This window comes from Piliocolobus tephrosceles, chromosome 6 (genome assembly GCF_002776525.5).
Source record: "Piliocolobus tephrosceles isolate RC106 chromosome 6, ASM277652v3, whole genome shotgun sequence".
Lineage (NCBI taxonomy): Eukaryota > Metazoa > Chordata > Mammalia > Primates > Cercopithecidae > Piliocolobus > Piliocolobus tephrosceles.
Window position 1 is genome coordinate 159,666,664 of NC_045439.1, and position 24,950 is coordinate 159,691,613.

The following is a 24,950-nucleotide window of genomic DNA, read 5'->3' on the forward strand; positions in this document are numbered from 1 at the left end:
TGGGACTACAGGGGCCCGCCATCTCGCCCGGCTAGTGTTTTTTGTATTTTTGAGTAGAGACGGGGTTTCACCGTGTAGGCCAGGATGGTCTTGATCTCCTGACCTCGTGATCCACCCGTCTCGGCCTCCCAAAGTGCTGGGATTACAGGCTTGAGCCACCGCGCCCGGCCGAGTAAGTATTTATTTATAAATTACTAAATGAGTGGAAGGTCCTGGGTACTGGGAGGCAGGAGGTTGCATATTTGAGTTAATAAATTGTGTCACTGATAATAGAGATAACTGACACACTAAAACATACTTGGTGCACTAAAATACAAATTACAGTTCAGTGGTGTCACTAAGTGACAAACTGGGAGTAAATAGTTCAGGAATGCCCTAGTCTCTAGGTCCAGTTCGAGTTGGTTACAGGACAAAGAAGCCATTCATAAAACGGAAGAGATTTTTAGGTTTTGCAGCTGAGGTTTATAGTAGGCAGCAAGGGAATGATTCATAGTGATTGTAACAGTTGATTACCAGGTACTATAGAGATTGGTGTTAGCATACTGATAGACTGATTGGAGTTACATTTTTTCTCTTGAAATTACCAGGAGTGGTTGTGAATGTCACCTTTTCCATCTTTTAAATCACATCCTTGCAGGCGGTAATTACTCAAGGAAAAGGAACTATCAGAGTAACAACAGTTCCTGTAACTGACTTGATATGGTCTCTGCCCGAATAGCTTCTTGGATTAATGGCCACTCTCAGGTAAGGAAAACAAAGAGGCCAAGCCTAGTTGCTTTAGGAATTACAGAATACAGGTGTGACATCAGTGTTCTCAGAATTTGTAAATGTTAAACTTCTTGATTTACCAAAGCCACAACCAAAGTACTTTATCTGGATCTTTGAAGACAGCGCTCCTCAGTTCACACAAATTGATGAAAAGACAAACACTTTTCCTCTACAAACCGTGGGGTAGTATGTAGAGCAACCTGTGATTTCTTCCCATACTGCTCTGGAACTACTTCTAATTACACTTTTTTGTTTGTTTTTGGAGGGGAAGCATTTCTCCTTGCATTGGTTTGCTGGTATGGATGGCCCTTAGATTTTGGCATGAGTGATTATGCAGCATATTTGAAGAAAACCTGTTTTCAGGACCTTTTTAATTAAATATGGCCTGTTGCATGAGTTAAAGGTAAGTTATAAAAACTCTAGATTCCGCAAGATGCTTGCTTCTTGTAGTTATTTTGCTTGGTGATAATACATTTTCTTTTGTCTGGAGCTTCCTGGACTTTTTGAGAATCCTGATTGTGATGATATATTAGAAGAAAACTTGGGATATAGATAGTATAATTGAGTATGGTGAATCTTTTGTTATGGAATGCTAGTCTAAGCTTCTGCGTGTTTCCACTAGGGACACACATCAACGTACCCGTCTTAAAACATTCTTGGTAGTTAATGCTTGGTGTTACTTAAAAATCATCCAACATTCTTGCATTAAAATACATACATGTGGCTGGGCGTGGTGGCTGACACCTGTAATCCCAGCACTTTGGGAGGCCAAGGCGGGCGGATCACGAGGTCAGGAGATCGAGACCATCCTGGCTGACACAGTTAAACCCCATCTCTACTAAAAAATACAAAAAATTAGCTGGCGTGGTGGTGGGCACCTGTAGTCCCAGCTACTCGGGAGGCTGAGGCAGGAGAATGGCGTGAATGCGGGAGGTGGAGCTTGCAGTGAGCTGAGATAGTGCCGCTGCACTCCAGCCTCTGCACTCCAGAGCGAGACTCTGTCTCAAAAACAAACAAACAACAACAACAACAACAACAAAAAATAAATATATATATACACACACACACATTTCTCATCTAAAACATGGTTGGTCAACAACTTTCTGATTTCCTGATACGCATTTCATTAAGTGACTCCATAAATATTTTCATGTTGCACATCATGTTTGACATATGCTTTCATTGTAGGTTATAGAATAATTTCAAATAGATAAAAATTTTGCTACCTTAAAATAGGTAATGAAGTATTTGAGGTATTCCCTTTTTATATGATAGGTAATCTTGGCTTGGAATTAAAAAGATTCTGAAAGTTGCTTAGGGAGCTCCCTGCTTTCGTGAACTCATTATTCCTTAATTATGATGTCAAATTTCAGATGTTTGTTATTAACATACTGGTATTTTGCTTTTTATAGGTTCTTGTAATAAGAGTATTACAAGTAGAAACTGATTTACATAGATAATTATGTGAAATAGTGCTGCTTGACTAGAATTTTCATGCTCTCATTTCAAAGCTTAGCAAAAACACTCTTTACCTGTTATGTTTACCTCTGATACTACCTTCATTGATTTCAGTAGGTAGTCAGTTATAATCCATGGGTTGAAGTATTTATTTATTTATTTATTTTTTGAGACAGAGTCTCGCTCTGTTGTGCAAGCTGGAGTACAGTGGTTGGTGTGATCTTGGCTCACTGCAGCCTCCTCCTTCTGGTCTGAAGCTATTCTCCTGCCTCAGCCTCCTGAGTAGCTGGGATTACAGGTGTGGGCCACCACACCTGGCTAAATTTTGTATTTTTAGTAGAGACATGGTTTCACCATGTTGGCCAGGTTGGTCTCAAACTCCTGACCTCAGGTGATCTGCCCGACTAAGCTTCCCAAAGTGCTGGGATTACGGGTGTGAGCCACTGTGCCCGGCCATGGGTTGAAGTTTTTAAATGCATGTTTTCTGGTCGATAATACATTGCTTGATTCTGTCTTATATTTGCATTTCAATTCTCTTCATCTTGTCCATACACGTAATAATGCTTAGTACATGAATTTTATGTAATAAAGCAAGGTATATTTTCATGGGACTTTTGTAGTGGGAGAATGACATCTGAGCCTGAAATAGGATATTTGTGTTGTAACTTTTTCAGCATCATGTGATACCAGTTTTTGACCGCTTAGTTGATGCCTCTGAAAGGAAGAGAGAATCTGATCGCTAAAATTTGATGTGTCGTCAGTGTGGATCCTACTCAGTAGTGTCACAACGAGGCTGAAAATTATATTAAGTGCTTTTAGGACAGAAACGTAAACTGCTCAGGTAAAATAACCTTGTAAAGAAACATAAGACTATATTGCAGAGGCCTTGGCTAGGTTCATGATGACACAGGACCTTGTCTGAACATAATGATTTCAAAATTTGAGCTTAAAAATGACACTCTGAAATCCAGTCAGTGTGCCTCATTAGACTTTTTGATTTCAAGATTTTCTGCAGAAAATGTTGTGAAAACTTTGAATACTTAAAAATGGCAGGTGTGGTATTGCACTTTGCTAGTTGCTCAGATACCCTTTTTTATTTGTATAGATATTCTGAGTTCCTTTTTTTTTCTACATGTTATACGTTGTTGAAAGCTAAAAGGAAACTTACCCTTGGATCACAGAAGGCACAGGCACTTGGTGAGATGGAAACAAAGATGTGTGAAAATGAGACTACCACCTCTCGGATAAAAAAAAGTGCCAGAGTTCTAGGGTTCTAAGTGGTGTCCAGGAAAGAGGAGGAATTACATTTATGGAGCATATATTGTGGAACACAGTGAGTATAGTACATGCCTTTAAATGAATACTGTTGGTATTTTAGAACAGTTGATTTTGTTTATGTGTTTTTTTCTTCAGCTGTGTGCAGTTGATCGACTTGCACAGAGCCATCACACAACAGATGTTGAAGAAATATTAAGTGAATGAATGAGGCAGCATTGCTAATTTTTGTAAAGTGAGACAGTATCTCACAACCGAGGCTGGAGTTCAGTGGCATTAACATAACTCACTGCAGCCTTGAACACCTGAGCTCAAACGATCCTTTCACCTTACCCTCCAGAGTAGCTAGGACTACAGTCACGTGTCAACATGCCTGGCTAATTTTAGTTTTCTAATTTTTTTAGAGGTGGGGTCTCACTATGTTGCTTAGGCTGGTGTTGAACTCCTGGCCTCATGCCATCCTCTTGCCTCTGCTGGTATTGTAGGTGTGAACCGTTGTGCCAGGTACTAATTTTTTTCTTACGTTAGAAAACAAGTTTTTAGCTATTTCCTAGTTACTTTCTTGTGACAGAATATCTGATCAGAATCTCGACCCATCTGATATCTGACTCCATACATTTACACCCATGAAGTAGTCAGCCATTCCCAGGTAGAGGTCATTTGAGTTATTTAGTGTTTACCAGCACTTCTTTAGTACCTTGCGATGATATTTACAGTGTATTTTGGGGTATGGTTTTGGGGTTATTTGGTGGTGGTGGTTAAAACGCCTGTAATCCTGGCACTTTGGGAGGTTGAGGCAGGCGGATCACCTGAGGTCAGGAGTTCGAGCCCAGTCTGGCCAACATGGCAAAACACTGTACTAAAAATATGAAAATTAGTCTGGCGTGGTGGCAGGTGCCTGTAATCCCAGCTACTCGGGAGGCTAAGGCAGGAGAATTGCTTGAACCCGGGAGGCGGAGGTTGCAGTGAGCCGAGATCACGCCACTGGCACTCCAGTTTAGGTGACAGAGGTGAAACTCCATCTCAAGGAAAAAAAAAAAAAATAGAAATCAGCAAGTGCTATTTGAGTTTACAGGAGTGAGAAGTCCTCTCTTGCATGGTGAGATGGGGAGCACTTAATTCGATATAAATATTTGAGACCAGGTGCGGTGGCTCAAGCCTGTAATCCCAGCATTTTGGGAGGCTGAGGTGGGTGGATCACCTGACATCAGGAGTTTGAGACCAGCCTGGCCAACATAGCAATACCCTGTCTCAAAAATACAAAAATTACCCGAGCTTGGTGGTGTGTGCTTGTAATCCCAGCTACTCAGGAGGCTGAGGCAGGAGAATCACTTGAACTCAGGTGGCAGAGGTTGCAGTGAGCCAAGACCGTGCCACTGCACTCCAGCCTGGGTGACAGAGTGAGACTCGGGGGAAAAGAAAAAAAGATATCAAGTTCAAAGGATGTATTTATTAAGCCAATAGAAAGTAAAGAGGTGGGGAATATTGTAGAAGTATATGTTGATAAAGGGATGAGGTGGCTGTACAGTTGAAAGGGGGTTGCAGACATGGAGAAACAGTTCTAGCTCTTCCACTTTCAGCGTCAACCATGTGAGTCATTGGAATCCTTTTTCCAATGCCTGCTTGCCTATGAGTTTTTTTTTTTTTTTTTTTTTTTTTGAGACGGAGTCTCGCTTTGTCGCCCAGGCTGGAGTGCAGTGGCCGGATCTCAGCTCGCTGCAAGCTCCGCCTCCCGGGTTCATGCCATTCTCCTGCCTCAGCCTCCTGTGTAGCTGGGACTACGGGCGCCCGCCACCTCGCCTGGCTAGTTTTTTGTATTTTTTAGTAGAGACGGGGTTTCACCATCTTAGCCAGGATGGTCTCAATCTCCTGACCTCGTGATCCGCCCGTCTCGGCCTCCCAAAGTGCTGGGATTACAGGCTTGAGCCACCGCGCCCGGCCAACCTATGAGTTTTAAGAACTAATGCAGCATAGAAATGATTGGTAGGAAAAGCTTGGCTGGGTTAATTTGCTTTGCTGAGCCGATTCAACTTAAAAAGCAAGGTCCACACTAAGTGCCCAAGATTCAAGAAGGAGCCTCATGTTTGAACTTGATGTCTAGTTCATGTGAATTATTTTCTGTTGAACTAATGAGAATACAGTGACCTTGAGAGTTAGGTTGTACATCTGAATTTTTTGGACTGTTTCCCATCTTTTGGATGTCTTGTTTGTATAGATGTGTTCATTTTATGTTATATCATTTGTTCTTCGGTAGCAAAAATTGAATTGAAATGATACAGTTCCTGAACTCTAATGATTTCATGTTTAGGAGATATGTATCAGGAATACTGTGGGTTCTCATGAGAAAATTTGGATTGCATTGCGGTGTTAACTTTGATTTCTTGTCAGAGAAGTTACAGTTAGTTTAGACCTCCTTCAGAATCCTTTCGTTGGACTTTGTATTTCATATGTTGTGCCAGCCTTGATTTTATTTGTCTATCTGTCTTTCTATACCATTTGTTTACACTTAACTCTGAAATATTTTGATGCGTATTTTCAGTGTACTCTAGTCCTAAAATTGGTTTACATTTAATTATTGGGGAAAATAGCAAGTTGTTGATAGTTATTTGTGGTGGCATTAAGATATTTCCGTTTCAGTTCTTTGGACAGTTTGCTAGTGGAAATAATTACTATATTTAGCTCTATGAGACCCTCCTGGCAGATTGCTGTGTGTGTGTGTGTGTGTGTGTTTCCTTCACATAGATTGCTGTGTGTGTCTCTTTCTTCATAATTCCCCTCATTTCTGTGGGCTTTGAATGATACTGTTGTTACCGTTGTTTTATATCCATTGTCACATAAAACTCTTATTTATTCTTCCAGGCCAGGGACTGTCCTTATGGATAGAGATACACTGTCTGCAGGGATTTTTTTTTTTACATATTTTTACTAGTTGATGGGAAAGACACTGGGAAAGACCTGGGCTGGATTTGTGATGAGCTGTGTTTACTGAGCATGATGAAGCTCAATGTGATTACTCTGAAGTCCAGCCTTAGTATCAGTCTAAGGACTGAGGACACAAATACTCAAAACATAAATTCTTAGACTCTAAATGTCACATGTTTTTTCCTATCAATACAGGTTAAGGAGAGTGGCATGTCGTAGGTTTTCCAGTGCAATAGAGGGAAGTCGGTTCTAGATCCTTTAGTACAGTTAATCTTTTGTAGCGTGTGTTCTATGTTCACTGCATTGGTACGTCTCATCTTTGGCGTGATCTTGGCTCACTGCAACCTCCGCCTCTTGCGTTCAGGCACTTCTTGTCTCAGCCTCCAGAGTAGCTGTGATTACAAGTATGTGCCAGCATGCCCAGCTAATTTTTGTATGTTTTTGTGGAGACAGGCTTTGCCATGTTTGCCAGGCTGGTCTCTAAGTGATCCACCCACCTCAGCCTCCCAAAGTGCTAGGATTTCATGCGTCAGCCATGCATGCAGCCACACCTTTGCTTATTTCTACTATGCATTTCAATTGATTACTTCAAGAGAATAAGTACCTGGGAGCTCCTGTGCTCTTTTTTTTTTTTTTTTTTTAACCCTATTGCTTGCATCACCTGATTCCAACCTTGTATAAAAGTTTCATGAGTATGTTTCTGTCACTGAGGCAGCTTCTCCATTTAGCATGTAATTGAGAAATTGCTAGTTTGTGGCTGAGACATTGCTTTGGTTTGAGAGGAGACTTAATTTATATATTTAGCAGAATGCTTAAGTTACATTTACAGGGATTAATTTAATTATACTTTTAATTAAGTTGACCATTTGCTGTATCTTTACAAGACATAGGTGGAGATTTAGTTTTGACTCTTAGATTCAGTTAAGGGGATGAAATTGGCATTATATAGTTTTTGATGCTGAGCCCCACGGAGATTAACCAATTGCTAAATACCATGCCATTTTTGAATCACATCTCTAATTTCACATTATTCTATACTCTACTTTTGCTTGTGTGATTGATGGGTCTTTCGTTATCTGTGATTGACGTTCTGTGAGTAGGTGCTTTTGTTTTGCCTGTAATATTATGAAGGAAGAATGGTGAATAAAAAGGTAATTTAGAGAAGCCTGTATTGAATATACCATGAACATTGAATATAGCAAGATCTTATTCTCTAGTTTTTTTCTTAGTTGATCAATTCTGTATGTGTTATGTGTTTGTGTATACATATGTACATGTTAATGATGTGAGTGTTGATACTGTCATTTGTCACATGACAAATGACTGGTTTATAGTGAAAAGCTGTTGGGGTTGGGGTTCAGTGAAATGAACATTCTTTTGAAAGTGAGATGTTATTTTCTAGTTCTTGCCTTTGAATCTCTGTTCTTCTGGGAGAAATGTTAGCTTATTTATAACCTCTCAGATTTGTTTGGTTCTGTTAGTGTTCCTGATCCAGGCAGTTCGGGATATGTTGGTTGGATTGAGAAAAATGAGTTTTCCCTTCCTACTAACTGAATTAGATTAGAAATAAGCAGTTACGTGAGAAAAATAGGGAATTAGTGCCAGCTCTGTGGAGGTATAGTATTGACAGGGGTCTTTTACCTTTAGATGCTTGCTGCACCCTAGAGCATACAGTGGTAGTTGCTGGCCTAGCCCATCCAAACAAAAGTATCATTTGTGGGGTGATACTTCACAGATGGCTTAAAATAAATCCCCTGAAAATAATCTCTGGAAGAGATGACTGTGTGTGTGTGTGTGTGTGTGTGTGTGTGTGTTGGTGTAGTAGGAGGAGGAGGGTTGGCTTAATGATGAGAATCATTATTTCTTAAATTGGATGACACTTTCCATTCCTGCAAAGAGAGCCTGGGGTCCAGCCATGCTAATTCATAATCAAAGTAATTTGCTGAGAGTAGTGGAAGGAATGAGTTAGCAATAGATGGCAAATCGCATTAATGAGTACTAGGAGAAAAATAAGCAAAAAAAAAATTTTTTTTTTTGAGATGGAGTCCCACTGTGTCACCCAGGCTGGAGTGCAGTGGCGCAGTCTCGGCTCACTGCAACCTCCGACTCCCAGGTTCAAGCAATTCTCTTGCCTCGGCCTCCCGAGTAGCTGGGATTACAGGCGATCGCCACCACGCCTGGCTAGTTTTTTGTTTGTTTGTTTGTTTTTAATTAATAGAGACAGTGTTTCACTACATTGGCCAGGCTGGTCTGGAACTCCTGACCTCAGGTGATCTGCCTGCCTCGGCCTCCCAAAGTGCTGGGATTACAGGTGTGAGCCACCGCGACCGGCCAGTAAGCAAATTTTAATATGGTTGGAACATGTTCTTGAGTTGTATGAAGGGAAACAGGTAAATTGAGAGTAATGTTACGATTGTTTCATTTGTTGGAAATAATGAAAACTTGCACGGTTTGAATTGTGGGACAATGGGGTGGTGTATGTCAGGAATCAGAATTATTATTTACATGGAAGTTTCTGTTTTACTTCAGAGAAAGAATGTCGGCTACCTTTCCCATGTTAGCTTCTATACCTTTTCTTGAGATGACCATAAATAGGTAATATTGTCTTTTACTGAGATTGTTTTAAGTAGCAAAGTGTGCTGATTAAATGTCTGTTCTTGCTAAATTATTAGAATCAATAAAGGACTGTATTTCTAGATAGCTTTGGTCAGTGATTTGTTTAAATTTAGTGTGGATAAGAATCACCTGAGGGGTTTTTAAACCCAGTTTTCTGGGTCCTGACCTAGTGTTTCTGGCTTATTAGGTGTAAGTATGAAAAGTTGATTTTTATCAAGTTTCTAGATGCTGGAGATCTAGGAACCACACTTACAGTGCTATTATATGTCTTTTAATGTACACTGATATGGGGAAAAAATGATATATCTTGTTACCACATATTTTTAAATGTGATCATGACCAGGGAATCTTGAGAGAAAGTTGTCTTATGTAATAATGTAAATCAATGTAGAATGCTTTATTTTTTTTCTTGCAAGGTTGTTACTAGTAGGCATGACTGTTAGTAGCCAGTGTGTTCAAATGCATGAGAGGACATAAACACTTAATTTCCTGGGAATATAGAGATATATCACTTACAGTAATACATTTCTAACATAAATTTAAATTACCTACCTCATAGGAGGAAACAAGCTTATTTGATAATTTTCCTAGCAGTGTATCAACTATACCCATTCAAATCTAAATTAAATTTGAGTAAATTCAGTCCATATAAATTCCCTTTGGATAAAAGAAAACAAGAATTCCAGAAAACAGTAGTTTTAAAAAAATAACATTTTAAGAGCAGTTATAATCTCAGTGAATATAGTGTGGTAATTTCTGCCTAATAGCTACCCTTTTGGAGGAAGGAAAGGTAATCCTGTTTGCACTTAATGTTAATTACTGAACTCTTCATAACTTGTTTTATTAATTGTTTATTTGATTTTAAGCATCTACTTCTGGTGGATTTACGTGTGTTGGGTTTGGGAAATTTCAACATACAGGTTGGCATTCCAGTGGCTATAGTTGTTTTTTGAAATTTAGTACTGTTTTCCAGTGATGATTCTCTTTGGGAATAGACTGTTCTCTTTTACTTGAAAACAGTAAAATTAGCCACTTCAGTTGAGACTCCTCCAGGTTTGGAAGTGGTGAAGAATGTGGACATATTCAGGTCAAATCAGAGTCATTTTCTGTGATACAGCAACTCAACAAGAAACCCAGACTTCAAACAAGCAGATTTCTTTGGGTTGGACTGAACAAAATGAGAAGAAATTACAGAGGATTTAAAAATATATATGGCCTAGGAATTATTGAAATTATTTTGGAGGGTGGCAACAAATTTGGGACATTGTACTTTCTGTTGTAATGTCAGTTGTACAACGTGTAACTCCAGTGAGCGTGGCTGGACACCGTGGCTTCACATTTTAGGTAGACTGGGTGTTTTATCTACTGAGTGGATTACAGCCATAGGCAATGATGTCAAGTAGCAACAAAAACAAAAAAAAAAACATCTCTTAGAAATTGTTAAAGTCACAATGATGATACCTTCTTTAAAAGCTTTGACTTACTGAAATAATGCGTTTCATTTGTCTAAGATGAGTACGTAGCAGAATTTGAAAATATGGTTCCAAAAGGCTAAATAGACTGACTTTTTGGATATTTTTCCCCTTTAAGGAGAAAGAAACATTAATGGTTTATCAGATGCCTTGACTATACTTTTTACTGCTTTGTCTTCAAGGCCTAGCATAATAATTAGCATCTAGTATGTGTTTGATGGATAGTCAATTTTTATTTCATTGGTATGTTGTTACCACAGTCATTGGTAGAGTTAATACATGAATGAAGAAAGTATAACCAACTTGCCCTTTAGTAGAGTACAGGCAAAGTATGGCTGTCAGTTTCCCCTTGATTTTTTTTCTCCATTCTTTGTTAGGGTTTAGATCAAGAACGAGGGCATTTCATTGTACCACATAGCTGAGAGTAGGGAACTGGGACATACTGTCTTGCTTTAAATTAGAGTTGTCTCTTTCATCAAGTAGAGAGGTTACTATGACATCGCCAGATGTCTGGTTGGGGGGTTATTAAAAATAGAAAAGGTGATTCCTTAAGATTGTATTTTATTGGATGCCTCCACCTGCTTCAGGCTAGCTCACTGGAGAATAAATATTCCAGGTTAAAAAAAGAAGCATGTGTTCACATGAACTTGCCCTTTGAGCAAACCTGTTGGAAATCAAGAGGAGATTGCTGTTGGAGAGGATAAGAGGGTGTACTTGTTAGTGTGTTAAGATTAGTTGACAACATAAAAATAAATGAAAATGCATCTATTACATTTGGGTTGGCAAAATATATTGGTTATTTACTCTGTTGGTTCCTGTAGTGTGCATAAATACGATCTACGGCTCAAAGTAAACAAAAAGTCTTGGAAAATTGTTTTGAAAATGTACAAATCATGAACAGATCATTGAACAAGAAAATAAGCAGAAAGTAAATTTGTGAAATATTTCAAACTCATTTACATTCAGAAACATCTTTTTAAGATCACTACGATACATTTGACTGTCAATTCTGAAGAGTCGAATAAAGGAGATGCCAGCTAAGGGGCAAGGAAACAGCTTTCATTCATGGGCTAAATTGCAACTTCAAAAAGATGGACCAGGATTATTTCCTTTAGAAACTTAACTGTACAAAAGATACTGTTCACTCCATTAGATAGCTGACCTGGAGTTACTCTTCCAGCTGAGTGCTTTGTCATCTTAACTGTATTCACATACTTTCAACTGCTCCCCTTGCTTCTAACCTCAGATTGTTTAATTCATCTATCTGGCAGAGCTGATGTGGGGAAGAAAGACAAACCTCATCAGATTTTCTTGATAAATAAGCAGTTGTCATGTTTCAAGACTTTTGGAAATGAGCAATAATGAAGGAAGAGGACAAAGATTGCATACGTTTATAATATTTAGAACATCTTTTGCCACAGTAAACACTGGAAACCGCCCACTTGTGGGCACCAAACATTTGGATTAGTGTATTTTGTGGCATTCCCTCACTAATCCTCTCATCCTTAAAAATTTTCAGAAATTTTTTGCGGCAAGAAACGCTGATTACAATGTACGATTTGGGGTAGATTTGTGAACCATTTTTTCGTTGAAATGTATAAGCAGGAGTGAGTCGTCTGAGTGACTACCCCAGCATTGAGAAAATTGTAGTTTACAGATCTTTTTGGAACTTCTGGAGAACTTTTATTTCTAGATTGCAGTGGAAGTCTAAACCCCCTTGGAGATGTCTGCTTTAAAGGGTCTTTGACCAGAGTCCGCTGTAGAGCCATGGTCCAGATCTACTCTGCCTGCTCCTTACAGCATCAGAACAACTCTAACTCCAGATTCTTGGCTTGGCAGGTACATAAAGAATTATCTGCTGAATTGAAAAAACATTTTAGATATAGAAAACTTGAAATATATTGGCTAGTCTGTACAAACTCAAGTTGACAAGCCAACCCTGCAGGAATATATGGATAGAAGGGGAAGGATAACATTTGTTGAATTCAGCTAGGTGCCTCATCAGCTGGAAGACCCTGGAAGGAAGAAATATCTTGGCGCTGAACTTCATCCACCGAGAATATTTTTTTTTCTTGCCATGGAGAGTCTGCTTGCCTTTGGAAGGTTTACCAGTAAAAGCCCTGCACATGATATACTTGCGTGCACATGCAATAAGGACGTCATTCCCCAACTCCTGCTAGCATTGTGAAAGAGCTCCAAATATTCAAAATACGTAAACGTTTTTCCTGGACATAATTTACCTTATGAGTTTGTTTAAATATGTGGGAAAATTCTGTTTGGATAATAGTATTGAAATGAAAATATAAGACACACATTGAATGATAAATGTGTATGAATTGTTCGTTGTGCCTTGGGTAAGCCAGACAATGAAATTAAATGCGTAATAGTTGTATTTTTTTGCATAATCTTGGAATGTAACTAGGTAAAAGCAAACACTTGGATTTTGAACATGAATCTGTTAAGCTTGTTAATGTAGTTGCTGTGGCTAAATAGCTCGTTTCCTAGGGAAGCTTCTAAAAATGTATTTGGTAGAATTTTATTCTAGAACAGTTGTTAGAAAGGAATTCTCAGGTCACCTTTTAAAGATAAATACAATTCTGTATTCACTTTTTGAGTGCATAAGGGTAATAGAAAATGACATGGGAAGTGTTAATTAGAAAAGCATTTGGTTTATGTGCATTTGAGGAGACAGTGTGTGAAGTTTCTAAATAATTGTTTAATGACATTTTCTTGGTATATAGATACTGCTAACAATTAGTTTGCTCAAGTATATAGAAACATTTTAAGAAACGATTGTAGAGATGCAATTGTTAGAGTACCTCGGAGTGATGTACGTTAAAATTCCTTTTATTTTGGTTTATTGCTATGGATGTTTTTCTGGGTGAACTTAATGTATACAACTTCTAACTAAGAAGTTTTATTGATGCTGCTCTATGTATGAAAGCCATGGATGTAGATGTTATTTTGTCAGTGGTCTTTCTGTTAAAATTTGCATGGTGTAAGATTTTCTTTTCGTGATGGAATTGAAGAAAAGGCCAGCCTTTAGAACACTTATATTTTAAGGGTTGGGTGGGTTTTGTATTTGTTTATATAACCAACAGGATTGTATTACTGAAACTTAACCAGCATAGAGATGGCTGACATTTTGCATTTTGGGGAACATTAAATTGTTATACAGTGATGTCATTGGTTACTGATAGGAGTCTCTAGACTCTTAGATGGCTTTGTTAGTATTAGGCAAATATTAGATGTGGATTTAGGAGATAAGAGGGTGGAATGTTGGAGCCCTGTGTGCGTATGAGCATATGTTGCGGGGCTTCCAGACTTAAATCCACGTGAAGGTGGTGGTGGTCTTATATATATGTTAACATTACATTGTAGACAGGTAGACTACTTTCCTTTTGCTAGTGGGAGTGTTAAATCACCTCTCGGAACATTAATTCATTGCTGGTGGATATGCTAAATATTTTTAACATCTAATTTTCTAAGTGTATAGACGTCATTTTTAATTCATATGGGATAGAACCAGTTTTGCTTGCAAAAAGCAAAGTGTTCATTGGATCATTGGGCTTAAGTTTTAGGTTGTGGTAGATATAATAGGAATTATATCTTATAATTTCTAGTATAATATTATATATCTCAATATAAATGTATATGTGACAGTGTTTTTCTGACAGATGCAACATGGTGGAAATGTCATAAGTGTTGGTCTGCCTCTGTGTATAGTTTTCAGATGTGTATATGCAGTTTCTTACATAACAGAAAAATTGTCACATGAGTCAAATAGCATAGGTTGGAAAAGTTCTCATTTGCCAAAAAAATGTGACTTTCATCAATAGTGAGTTGTTTTTGATTTAAAATGTTTCTATCTGTAGAGGCATTTTACTAGTTTTTATGGGGATACTAGCAATGGGATGTGAAACCTGAGTTCATTAGATCATGAGGTGATCAATGGAACACTTCTGTGTATACAATATACATGGTTATATGTTTTTTAAAGCATAGAGGCTATTATGTCTGCATGTTTCTAAATACGTATACACACATGTAAACACACATGAATATATGTATACACACACATACACATACATACATAGTGAAAGCTTTTGTTCCCTCCCTCACATAGGCAGATCACTTAATGTGTGTAAATAATTGAGCAGCTGAAGGGGAATTTTGTTACATGTGTATAAAACAGTCAAAATATATAATTGTTTTGCTTTAATTGTTTAGTCTTTGATTTGTAGGAATTACTGACACGTGTATTTGTGTGTATGTGGGTCTATATATACACATACATTTCACTGTATAAACAACATTTTTTGTCATGGGGTAGAAATATTCTTAAGTTGCCAGAGCTAGTGTATGGCTGCTAAATATGTAGTAGACAAATGTTACCTTTTGCTTTTTAGCATCTGCATACAGATTACTAATAGGCATATATTGTGACCAGTAAACCACTAGACAAGGGCAAAACACTTCAGTTTGATCAGTAGAATTGCTATGCCATGTTTGTGTGGGATTTATTTGATTGATGCAGAATATATACTTATATTGTATATAGAAGATAAAACAACATAGTTGGGTATTCAATTTCTGCCATATTTTTGGAAATATATTTTTATTCAAAAGTAGAATCATTGTTTGCCAATAGAGTTAGCATCTTTGTGTGCTTGTGAGGTTTGATTTTGAGGGTCTTCTTGGTTTTGTTTTGGGTTCTGCAGTTTTAAAAAAATGAGATTGTCTAAAATAATTTTGATATACATTTTTATATTATTTTTCCTTATTCCAACCTAATTGGTGGCTTGTCCCTTCCTGTGTTTATTGGACTGTTAGGTGCCTGGATAGAGCTGGAGACCATTTGACTGCTGTGTGAATAATAGATAAGCGTCTTGAGTAACATCTGAATTTCCTAGGTATATAGAAACACCCACCATGCACATATATGAACATACAGAATATATGAATGTTAAAATATGGTGAAAACAATCTTTTGTCAATAGAAGTGTTAACCTTTATGTTTTTTTTTTTAAATTGGTGTGTATGTGGAGGTTTATTCGATTGTTAGTTGTGTCCATGTTTAATATGTGCAGAATTTATAGATGTACAGAAATTTGTTATATTTGGTGGATATATTTTACTTAAAACTATAGGGCAGAAGTTGTTTATGTTTGTTGAAGTGAAATGGCATACCAAGCCTGTATGGTAGAGTGGGATGTTTAGATTGCTGTGTGTACAGTCAGGTTATATCTTTAAAATACCTATTCTTTCCATGTTAATATATAGACATTGCTGATATATATTAAAAAATCAGAGGTCTTTTTATGAAAATAGGCATTAGCTTCCTGATTCGCGTGGAGAGGTGTGCTGGGTACTTTGTCATTTCATTTCATCTCTGTGATGAGCATTTGTCATGTCAGCCCTCCCGTCTGCGGGTTTTGCCTCCGCAAGCACATGCAGCTGGAAAGTACAGCATTGGCAGAATCTGAACCCCGAGTAAACAGAGCACCTCCTTTTCATAACCATGGGTTCTGAAGAGCCGAGGGAGTTGAGTATGCGCTGATTTTGGTATGGGGGCACGGTACAGGTACAAATCCTCAATGGATACTGCTAGACAACTGTAAAATCCTCTTTAGTTTTGTTTTGTTTTATAGACAGTGTGGATGAGCATATATTGCAGACATCGCTTTTTTAAACTATGCTTAACCCTGCAAATGATTTTAAGAGCTCTGTGTGGGTGGCTCTTTTGGGTTTACTATTAAATAGCTGTGTTTATCATATTGTTCTATAACATTTCAACTTTGTAAATATATAGTTGGTTGACAAAGAGGATAGAGACGTTTTTCTTTTGATGACAGATTGTTCTTTCCCCTTTGTGTAGTCTTCATTGTGTTGCTGGGATTGTTACTTGCACATATGCTGTCGTGTTAGAGAGGGAGACTGGTTCCCTCCACCACATTTTTATTTAAAAGTAAAAATTTTTATTAAATTGTTTGGATCAGTTTCATGTAAAAATAACCTCTGTATTGAAAGGTATCTCTTGACGGGATGTGGAGGCTCACGCCTGTAATCCCAGCACTTTGGGAGGCCGAGGAGGGTGGAACACCAGGTCAGGAGTTCGAAACCAGCCTGGCCAATATGGTGAAACCCCATCTCTACTAAAAATAAAAAATTAGCTGGGCATGGTGGTGCACACCTGTCATCCCAGCTACTCCGGAGGCTGAGGCAGAGGAGTAGCTTGAACCCAGGAGGCAGATGTTGCAGTGAGCCAAGATCGCGCCACTGCAAACTCCAGCCTGGGCGACAGAGCGAGACTCCCTCTCAAAAAAAAAAAAAAAAAAAAAAGGGAAAGGTATATCTTACTGTCCTTGATGTACTGAGGTTCATGATGCAATTCATTTTTCTTAAGCACCTACTATAGAATCTTTAAATTATATGATTCTGTGTTCATTAGTGGCATGGCAATAACCAATACAATTTAATAAATAATCAGTAAATGAAATATTTAATTTTAAACATCTGGTATTTCTAGATGTATAGAGAGTCTCACGAAGTATGATTTTTTAAAGTAGCTTGTTGTAAATTTGTTAGTACTGTTGTCTTTTGCAGTTAACTTGGCAATGAAATTGATTATTGATACACAGGGTCTTGGAGCTAAACAAAATTTATCATGTTTTAATTTGGATATTAGAAGGAGGAAATGACATGAGACTCTGCATTTTACCTGTTAATATATAGCTTACCATTATATCAGATATGAATTGCATATTTTTAAAAACTTAGATTAAATGTCATGTAAATGCATTTGGTCTTTCTAGATATACTTCCTGATACCATAATTTTTATTTCCTGTTAATATTCAAGATATAAATGACTTCATTAAAGAGATTTTCTACTACCTCTAGGAACTATACAAAATTCTGTATGTGTTCCCTTGGTTGCATGACAATATTCAAGACAACTTTGTAAATAATAGATAAAATTTTTTAATTTTTAACATCTAGTCTTTCTAGATGTATAGAGTCTCATAAAGTATAATTTTGTAAATAAGTCATTGTAAAATTTCATGGTTTCATTGTGTTTTACAAATGTCTTGGCAATGAACTTGATGAAATTTTTGGCTTCTTGACCTATACATATTTTGGTATCTAACCTTTATTGGGTTGTTAGTGTAAGGAATAAGTTAAAAGAATGTGTATTTTCAACTTTAAATTATAATCAGAAAGAAAATATATTTAACCATTGTTTTGTGCTTCTATTACGTATTAAAAACTTCAGTCTTAATTTTGTAGTTACATTGTTGATAGGGCATTATATAAATATACTTTTATAGTCATTGTAGGAAATGTCTTTTATAAGGAAAAATTTATTCTACCTCTTTGAATTACACAGTTTTGTATTTACTTGGACTGCATGACAACATTCAGAAAACACTTTAACAGATAAAAATGACATTTTCTAAAGATCTAGGTTTGCTAGATGCATGGAGTCTCAACAAAGTATAAATGTGTAAATATTTCATTGTAAAATATCATAAATTGACTCCTTTAAGTGTTCAGTAGTACAATAGGTAATCAATAATTGGCCTCTTGGGACTGTGTAACATTTTGGTGTTTGTGTGTTTTGAGACAGAGCAATAGATTGCCTCCGTATCTTTTAAACATTAAGGTCTCTTGTATAAGAAAAATAACCATTGTGGGTTTTTTGTGCATCGTATGCTGATACGAAACAAAGAAACAAAACCCCCTGGATATTTTATCTTTAGGAAGATAGAGGAAGACGTGAGAAGGGAATGGTCATTGTAAATTAGATAGATATATTGAGTGTTAGAAGATTATTTAAGTAATTGTTCTTTTGTTATTTGTACTCTTTGCAAATTTATTTAAATGCATATCCATGTATATCATAAGTATTCACGTGCATGTCTAAATTTAATTTAGTGGCATAGATCTATTTCAAGGGTGTTAATCTTTCACTCATGTACTGCTTTGTGTTTTATTTTCATTTAAAAAATTGTGGAACTAGTGGCTGGGCATGGTGGCTCATGCCTGTAATTCTAGCACTTTGGGAGGCAGAGGCAGTCGATCACCTGAGGTCAGGAGTTTGAGACCAGCCTGGCCAACATGGTGAACCCCTCGTCTTTACTAAAACTACAAATATTAGGTGGGCATGGTGGCGGGTCCCTGTAATCCCAGCTACTTGGGAGGCTGAGACAGGAGAACTGCTTGAACCCTGGAGGTTGCAGTGAGCTGAGATTGCGCCATTGCACTCCAGCCTAGGCAACAAGAGCAAAACTGTATCAAAAAAAAAAAAAAAAAAAAAAAAATTAAAAAAAATTGTGGAACTAGTATTTTATTTCTAAGCTTGCAGATATTTCTAGAATTCCACTTACCGTTATATCTAAATGTATGGTGATTATTCATTAAATAATAAGCAGGTCTGTAAACATTTTATTCTCTAACCTCTTTCCACATTTGTATGACTATAGAAGAACTGTGGTTGTGAATATTTTTTACTTTTTGATAGCTTTTAAAAACTCAGATATGTGATAATCAGAGATTTCAAGTTTACTTTACAATGTAAATTAGGAAAACTTTTATAAAGATTCCATCCAGTATTGATCAAAAGTTTAAATTGTATGTCTTTTTAAGCAGCAGTTTGGCAATGACAATCAAATTGATACTATGTAAAAGTTTTGAAATGTTATAGCTGGCTACTGGGATTTTATCTATTCCAATTCTTGAAAATTTACCAAATATAGGTTGGCTACAAAATCATAACTGTCTGAGGTATCTGCCAATAAATCAAACATTGCAGTGATTATAGCTTCTTTAGCATGAATGTAATTCTAACACTAAAAAATTTCTATATGGAATATGTTTTGTAGTCCTAAATTGATATTTTATATCATTTTTCAATGAGCAACTAGCTGTTTACAGAGGTCTGTGCATATATCTCTAGTTTTTCTAACTGAAATATTAATGGTTAATTATAAAAATATGAATTATATTTATATGTGGGGCTTGTCATTCTGACATTTAATACTTCAGTGTTGTGGTGATGGTGATTATTTAAATATACTGTTTGAAATTGTAACACATGAGTTAAACTCAAAAGATTGTATATGTACATATTTGTATATTACTACATGACAAACATCTAGAAAGAATATGATTCACATGAAAATTGTTTGGAGGGACGTGACAAAGTTTTAACAGTCCTGTGTAGTGAATGGAGAATAGAAGGACGACTTCTACTTTCTGTATCTGAAAGTTTCAAAAGCTATTTCAAAATGAACATTTAAACAACAGGAAATTTTAGAGACAACCACTTTGTGCCTGTCTTCATCCTTGACATTCAACATCCTAGGAACAATGGGCTGTTGTATTCAGCTTCTTGTTCTCAACAGCATTATGAATGATTTTTGATTGATCTCACAAAGAGCCTGTGATTTAGACATTAATGCAGCAACTACCACGAAACGGAGTATTGGATTACCTGAGGAAAGAAGCAGAAGATGGAATTTGAGGTAGGTGTCAAACAGTGAAATTTCTGTTGAGAAACAGATGAGTGAAAGGAAATAGTAACTGAAACATTCTATAAGGAGAGTACATTTTAATAGTGGTGGCCATGCTATATTTGTGGGTACTGACTAGATCAAGATGTTGGAGGAGGTGTCTTGGGATATATTGGAAGTTATCCTTCATTAATTTGGTATAAACTGAAAACAGATTGCTTCCTTCCTTTTAAAGTGGTTGAGTGTTTGATGGATTTAAAGTAGGCCTTTGGGGATTTATAGATCATTCAGAATTAGCGGGGGAAAATTTTAAATATTCTCTGCATCTTTCTAAAAGGTGTGGTTTAAAGTTGGTGAGAAAGTGAAATGGTTGCTGGTTGAACTTGATTTTCTCTATTCTCTATGCCAGGCTAGCCTAAAATCATCCTAATGGGTATGTTCTGGTTCCTGATTTGCATCTAAATGTTTCTGTATTGGTTACTGTTTTTCTTAGACAATCAGGATGAGTGCAAAACTTATTTGCAGCTAACCTGCAAATGGAATCATCAGGAACATCCCTTTCTTACGGAGTCGCTTAATTTACAACTTAAGTGCAAACATAGGTAAGAAGGTTCTGGTGCTATTTGAGGGTGAGGTTTTGGTGAGGTTTTGCCTAAGCTCAGGAAAATCATACTGGTACAGGTGTATTTCCTGACCACCTTGGAATTATCAAATGAGTTACTCGTTAAAATATATTTTATTGAAGTGAAGGTGTAGTTTGGTTCCCAGACCAAACTGAGGTCGGGCTGCTATTTCTCATGGTCCAATAATGAGATGCAGATGAACAGGGGAGGAAGAGTTAGAGCTAGTTACAGGAAGAAGGCCTGGAAATTGTCACCACATCAATTCAAAATTACAAAGTTTTTCAGAGCTTAAATACCTTCTAAGCTATATATGCATGTGTAAGTGTGTATCTAAAGACATAAGTGATCTATAACTAAGGTCTGAGTCGTAGAGACCTTCCTCTGTAGCCTCAGTAAATTTATGTAATCTCAGTGGGTCCAGGTGCTGAGGTGATTACCCTTATCTTGTCTCCTACTAAATCATGAAGGTTTGGGGAGTTCCTTCATACCCCCAGTAAACTTATTCGTGGAGGCCTAGAGAGTTTCTTCAGACCCCCAGTAAAACTTGTTTAATCATGCTTTAAGGTTTAAGAGAGGCCTAGGCAAAATTTGGTGGGCTTTTGTGACATTCCAGCCTTTGGATAACGAAATGGCTCTTTGAGCTTCTAATATTTAACTTAATCATTCCATCATTACGGAAACAGCTGTTAATGGAGGCCTGTGTTAGTGGAACCTGGTCTGCCACAGGTGCACATGCACACACAGTACCTTTAATTAGTTTGCTTATTTATGGTCAAACATGAAAATATAACTAATAAATGACCAGGCATCTAATTATTAGAAATTATAAAATCGGCGATATGTGTATTTTCATAAATGTACAGTTTTCACAAAATGTTTTCACATACAGTTCTTTGATATGATAAAGGGTGAAATTCATGGAAACCACAAAAAGGTGCTGATACTGAAAACTATTAAAGTCATTACTGAGGTTGTAAGTTGACTTTGCTATAGGATTGATAATGGGAAGTGTTTCTAAATGTTAATATAACCTGTAATAAAGTTCAGCATGAGCATTCACTTAATCTGCCACCTTAGCTGTTTCATTAGAGTGGTATATATCTCACTTTACAGTGTTTCTTCTTTTTCCTTGTCAGGAGATGGTAGTTCCAAGAAGGAACATTTTATCATCTTTGTTTTTAATCTCAAGAATGGTACCTACCATCAGTGAATGACCTGTTGCAGCGCTTTCATTGAAGTGTTCTTCATTCCCTCGGCAATATGATTGTAAGGGCAGTTGAGTGCTAACTTGATTGGGAGGGGGCGGTTTGGTTAGATAGGACTTGATATATTCTGTTTTTCATAAGTTTGATTTTTTTTTTCTGGCAGCTAGTTGACATTCAGATCTGGTTGGTTACATACTGCTATGTAATAAATTATCCTGAAACGGGCATAAAACAATATTGTTATGTCCATGGATTCCGTTGGTCTGACCATGCCCAGGACAGTTTAGGAATTGTATCCTCTCCAGAGTTTCATTGTAGCTTCTGTGTTTTTAGTATAGTTACTATTTCTTTCTCATCAGATAGGGCTGAGCTCTTTTTGTTATTATCATTTAAATATTTAGGCATTGTTGTCATGTATATTGTGCAGAAACGCGTGTATACTGCAGGTAATAATTCTGTATGTGAACAAGTGACCTAGAGGTAAAGGAATCCGAATACAAAGACATTGTGTGGATAATGTTGGAGAGGTCCATTTTTCACAAGACATAGGAAGGAAAGAGGCTGGGCGCTGTGGCTCCTGCCTGTAATCCCAGCGCGAGGTTGAGGTGGATGGGTTGGTCACTTGAGGTCAGGAGTTCAAGAACAGCCTGACCAACATGGTGAAACCCCGTCTCTACTAAAAATACAAAATTAGCTGGGCGTGGTAGCATAATCCCAGCTACTTGGGATGCTGAGGCAGGAGAATCGCTTGAACCCAGGAAGCAAAGATTGCAGTGAGCCAAGATCACGCCATTGCACCCCAGCCTGGGCAACAAGAGCAAAACTCCATCTCAAGAAAAACAAATGACAACAATAACAACAACAACAAAAAAAAAAAAAAAAAAAAAAGAAGAAGGAAAGAGAGCTAACATCTGACCTCCTTTATTATTAGAATACTCCAAAAGGAATTTTGATCCACATGTTCTTTCTCCATAATAGAATGAATGTTGCATATCATTTTACAGACAAATTTTATTAGTTCTTGCCGACGATATAAACTTTGCTTCTAACCTTTTCGCATTTTTCCAACTGTGTTCTCTCAGGTGATGACTGAAAAAGGGAACCTGTGCCACTATTTGTACCATCATCTTCACCAAAATCAAAAAATGCTTTTTATGATGTATGGAGACACTCTTCATGTGTGTTTCAGTGGACATTCCTTGCAGATACAAAAAACAGAAAACTCACTTTTGGAAAGTGACCTAAAGAGTGTCATTGAAGTGAATTTTAAGTAGGCACGACGATTGTTTTCATGGTTGCTGTTGGATCATATCTCAGGAGCTGGAATTACAGACATTACTGAACAAAGAAATCAGGATAGTGGAACTTAAAGAGCTTCATCTCAGTGCTTTCATAAGTATGAAGTGCATATATTTATAATTTTCGCTAATCACAGGGTAAATATAAAATTGATTCATTAAAAATGTTACATAAGAATTCAAAGGACATAGAATTTTGTGAAATGTAGTAGTTTTACTTAAGTGCCTTTTCTTTATTTCTAGCCCCGAGCCAATTTTTAGAAACCAGTTGATACATAAGTAGTTTTGGGGGGATGATATATTATACATTTTTTGTGTAGTAAACATGTACATGTATGTGTGTGGATGTGTATCTGATTAGTTTGTTGGAGTGATTCCTATGGTTTGGAACTGCTGGGGCCATGTTTAGGCAAAAATCTACATTTTTGAGTAAACTCCCGGTGACTAGAGCAAATTTCCCCAGTATTTGAGAATTCTTCATTTCCTAAAGCTGTACAAACATCAGATAATATTTGTAAGGATCGATAATGTAATTTATAATGAAATTGCTTTCTGAGCTATTAATGTTAACTGTATCATCTTAATATTGCCTTAAAACTCATTTGTGCTATTCCATTTTCCTCTGTTCCTTTTATTTTCACTTCCTTTCTAATGTTAGTCTCCTCGTACTGATTTCTGAAGAGTTCATTTGTGATTACAGATGTTAACATTTTGTCTAGAATAGCAAATATGTTTCTCATTCATTTTACTATGGTGTTTTATTTTTTGGTTATATAGAAGTTGTATATTGAAATATAATCTTGTTCTGTTTTATGACTTTGGAGTTTTGTGTTTTTTTTAAACATATTTACATTAATATCATTTATTTGTATTGCCTTCTATTTCAGCAGTTATTTTGTCATTTCTTTTTCCATTAACCATCATTCTGGTGTTAATGAATGCATTACATATTTAGTTATCTCTTAAATTCTACCAGAAAGAAAATTTCCAGGTAAAATTGACTACATTTCTGTTAACTTGGCTTACCATCTTATTGACACTTTAATAATTACTAATGATTTATACTGTTTTATCTATTCCATTGAGTTCTATCTCATTTCTCTTCTTTTTCAGAATATTCCCTGTCTATACTTGCATTTTTTTCTATTAATTGACACTTACAATTATTTTTGCAAGTTGGAAAAAAATGCAGTATTAATTTCATTTGCAACAAACTTAATAGATTAATTAGGAGAGAATAGATATCTTTAAACTTGAGTCTTCTATCCAACTGCAAGGTAGGTCTTTCTATTTTTAATGGAATAATAATTTGGGGATATTGCTAGTGCAGTGTTTAAAAGTATTTTTTAATACTAGGCATTTTTTAGTTATTTGTTAATTTAGTGATTTGAATTAGTCATTCAACTTATCTAATTGATACGTGAAAACTTTTTGTATGCCTTTTCTAGTAGTCTTTACTGAATTTCTAAAATTATGACTTTCTTGAACAATTTGTCATTTTAATTATCTTGATAAAGTACATTCGTAAGTACTTCTAGGATATATGGAAGTAGGAAGTATACTTGGCAATTGGACTGTCAATTGCAGTCCCCTTAGGTCGTGGTGGTTTTTGTTCTTACTGGCATTTCAGTAGTCTTTTAGAAGAGGATGTTTTACCAAATTTGGTGACAGGTTTAATAAGATTTCTTTTTGTATAGTTGAAAAACCTGTCCTTATAATTATTAAGGTTAAAATTAACGTATTCCAAAATTGAACATTATTCCATCCCATGAATGAAGTAAATTATATTTTAGTATGTA

General features: G+C 36.6%; 1 long non-coding RNA gene and 3 other non-coding genes across 5 annotated transcripts; all 4 read left to right on the forward strand.

Moving 5' to 3' along the window:
• Nucleotides 1-154: 154 nt before the first annotated feature.
• Nucleotides 155-23,967, forward strand: LOC111525107. Of its 2 annotated transcripts, XR_002725952.2 has the most exons (7): nt 155-744; nt 1,034-1,171; nt 2,901-3,559; nt 19,820-20,037; nt 20,519-20,627; nt 21,785-21,914; nt 22,936-23,967. It is a non-coding gene; the product is annotated as an uncharacterized LOC111525107 (long non-coding RNA). The 2 variants fall into 2 exon arrangements; XR_002725951.3 differs by lacking the exons at nt 155-744; nt 1,034-1,171; nt 2,901-3,559 and having other exon boundaries at nt 18,800-20,037.
• LOC111525149 lies at nt 3,120-3,194 on the forward strand. Its single transcript, XR_002725978.1, has one exon. It is a non-coding gene; the product is annotated as a small nucleolar RNA SNORD107 (small nucleolar RNA).
• On the forward strand, nt 6,464-6,525 carry LOC111525147. Its single transcript, XR_002725976.1, has one exon. It is a non-coding gene; the product is annotated as a small nucleolar RNA SNORD64 (small nucleolar RNA).
• LOC111525148 lies at nt 8,263-8,333 on the forward strand. Its single transcript, XR_002725977.1, has one exon. It is a non-coding gene; the product is annotated as a small nucleolar RNA SNORD108 (small nucleolar RNA).
• Nucleotides 23,968-24,950: the final 983 nt, after the last annotated feature.